This window comes from Echinops telfairi, unplaced genomic scaffold (genome assembly GCF_000313985.2).
Source record: "Echinops telfairi isolate 266 unplaced genomic scaffold, ASM31398v2 ScPeMD7_7469;HRSCAF=8507_1, whole genome shotgun sequence".
Lineage (NCBI taxonomy): Eukaryota > Metazoa > Chordata > Mammalia > Afrosoricida > Tenrecidae > Echinops > Echinops telfairi.
This window is the reverse complement of record NW_022111373.1, coordinates 54,342,849-54,345,867: the sequence shown is the minus strand read 5'-3', so window position 1 is coordinate 54,345,867 and position 3,019 is coordinate 54,342,849. Positions and strand designations below refer to the sequence as shown.

General features: G+C 55.7%; 1 long non-coding RNA gene across 1 annotated transcript in view; it reads right to left on the bottom strand.

Annotated features, from left to right (window-relative positions):
* The window catches only part of LOC123521134, a 217,531-nt gene extending 215,941 nt beyond the window's left edge, over window positions 1–1,590 (bottom strand). Inside the window, exon 1 of the long non-coding RNA XR_006679611.1 lies at window positions 1,334–1,590. This is a non-coding gene — a long non-coding RNA (uncharacterized LOC123521134). The remainder of the gene's footprint in view (window positions 1–1,333) is intronic.
* Between the last annotated feature and the right edge of the window lie 1,429 nt (window positions 1,591–3,019).

Sequence of the window (3,019 nt, the reverse complement as noted above, 5' to 3'; positions counted from 1 at the left end):
GGGCGATCTCAATGTAAATTGCGCTTGTCAGAAGAACGTCTGGGTGTCCCTTTTAATCCGCTGACACTATCGCCCACATCAAACAGGCAGCCATCGATGGCGTTACATTAAGGGATCGCGTTCCAACGGCGCCCGCAGGTGGGCGGCCGAGCCTCCGAGGAAGCCCGGGCCGGCCAGCAGGCTGGTGCAGGCACCGGGCCACCGGGCCAGACTTCGCAGTCTGCTTCCCAGCGGCTCGGCTGCGCAGCGGCGCACGAGTGGTGTGCAGCGCACCAGTCCGCCCCCCGCCCCTACCCCAGCGCTGGGGGCCCGCAGCCGTCCCCGCTGCAATGGGGAGTGGGCGGGAGGTTAAAGATGAGGCGCGGGTCCGTTTTTTAGCTTTGGACTAATTGGCACGGTCCTCGCCGCCACTGAAGCATAGCGGCCGCGAGCTTTGCCTCCGCGCCGCTGCGGGACCAAGGCCGAGCGAGGGCAGCTCTCCGCCAGGCCCTCCTCTTCCCGCCCGGTCTGCAAGGGCTCCTGGCCCGGCCAGGGGAGACCCGTGGGCTCCTCCCAGCCGGCCTGTATTACCAAGCCCGAGATCAAGAGAACCCAGCATCATCGCGGTACTTGCCTGGTGGGGACAGGACTTGGCCGAGTCTGGTGTCCACGACGCGCGGTTCAGGGTCCGAGGTTGGCTGGGCCACGGACCGGGTGTCCCGAGGGCCTTCGTGTCCCGGCGCTCGCTCCCTCTCCTGCTCGGCCGCTGCTCCTACAAGCTTCTCTCTCCGCGGGCTCCCTCCGTCTCCCTGTCTCCCCCTCTCTGCCTGTCTTCCTCTGCCCTGGACTCCCTGCCTCCGTGCAGTCTAGGGAATAAAATTTAGAATTGGTACATAGAGAGCTTGAATTTCTCGGGGGCGGGGGCGGGGGGGGTCTGTTGTAATCGTGTTGTTTCACCTTTTAACTGACCAAAAGATTTGAACGCATTTATTTGAGAGGGGTGAGGGCGAAGAGCTCCCGCCGCCCCTGGGCGCCTCCTCTCCATCAGCTGCGTACAATGGGCCGCTGCCGGCGGAGTGCATAGACAATCTCTCCATTATTGGAGCTGGAGGGTCGGGGCGGGGTGGGGGGCAGGCACGGGAAAGGCTTTATTCTGCTCTTTAAAAGCCGTCGCTTCTGCTCATCACTAGGCGGTCCTCTGCTCTGGGCGTGGAGACTGGAGCGCCTGGAAAACGCACCCCAAACGCGCTGGGTTCCCTAAACCCCTCCCTGGTGAGATTTAAAGTGAGAACCAGTATTTAAAAACAAACCCTACCTCTGTCAATACCGTAGGACCACTTACATCCGCCTTTACCTGAGAGCGTGTTGGAGCTCGGGATGCTCGACCTGAGACAAACTTTTACACTCTGCCGAGCCCCGGGGCAGGCAGGCGGTGGACCGCTGGCAGCGGCGGTGGCTTTGTCACTCCGAGCTTCTCCTGCGCCCGCCCGAGCCTGCCCGGGAAGCGAGCTCAAAACGAGGGGGGTGCGCGTGTGCTATTGGAGAATATGTAACTAATAGAAGTATCATTTTCCCTCAGTACGATCTTTCAAGGAAAAAAAATCCATTGAAAGAATTTTCACAGCGCTGTCTTCGTTTGGGGGCGGGGTGGGGGTGGGGGGGGAGACAGGCTGCCAGCGGGGAGGGGAGGGACTCGGCTGTGCACCGCCGGGGCGCGACTCCCGTCCGCTAGGTGGCAGCCGGAGCCAGCGATTCCAGCAGGCCCCGCGGCGGGACCCGCTCCTCCTGCCGGCCCCTCCTTCGGCGACCAATCACCTTCGGGAATCGAGGTCTCGGTCGCGTCTGTGTCTTTTCCTCCTCCTACCCCTTCCCTTCTCCCTCCACCTTTTCACATCTTCTCGCCCACTCCTCCCTCTCTTCCAGAGACCCTGTCTTGACCGCTCTAAGCGCCCCCAACAAAATGAGGACTTCTTTTTTCATAATTATTGATGCGTTGTTTGAAGTTTGGAACAGCCTGAGAATACAAAAGGAAAAAGAGATCGGGGTTGATTGAAAAGTTTATTTTTTTTAAATCATCTTTGGAGTGAATAAGAATCGTTGATTCGGATCGAATTTGAAATAACAGCTGCAAATTCCAGGAGTATGCTTTTTCATAATTAAACCTATAAAACCAAGATGTACTTTGCGTCAAAAAAAAATAGGGAAACCCTACTTTGTTTCTAAGAAGGAAATAAAGTGAGCAGAAACCACACTTGGGCAAACAATCCAAACCCAGCATATTATTTCACGGATCATTATAATGGTAGGGGTTCACGCCCATTAAATTTTTTCCAACATTTTCAGTGACACGCTTTTCACTCGCATACAATCTAATTTTTAAAACTTTTCAAAAGAATTCAAAATAATTCTCTTCTAATCCTCTTTTCGCACATCGCAATGCATTCTCCCGGTCTACATTCCCTCCCCCTCGTGTGTGTGTGTGTGTGTGTGTGTGTGTGTGTGTGTGTGTGACCATAGACGACCCATACTAATCAGGTCTCAGAGTAAATAGCAGCGCAGGGCGATCTCAATGTAAATTGCGCTTGTCAGAAGCACACCCCCTCCCTCACTTTCTCTCCTCCTCCCCTTCGCATCCCAGTCAGTAGGTAGCTAAGAGGGAGGGGGGGAAGAAAGAAAGAAAAAGAGGTGGGGGAGGGGCCCGCCAACCAATGGCGTGCGGGAGGCTTGGCTAACCTTAGCCTCCCATTTTCTCTCCCCCCACCCACCCACCCCCGATTCAGGGCTCTGACCAGTCAGTCGCCTTTGATTATCAGTTGCCAGCAGCCCTTCTCTTGGCTCCTTGACACGAGCTCCATATAAGGCAGCGATCTCCATAGAAACGTGTCAGTTTCAATAGTAGTGTCAAAGTTCACTATATACAGACATTCGCGCAGATCCCCCTTTCGGAAACATTGCTCTGCGAGTCCTCCCGTTTAAACGCATTCAATTTTTGGGTCTCTCTCTTTCTCTCTCTCTCTCTCTCTCTCTCTCTCTCTCTCTC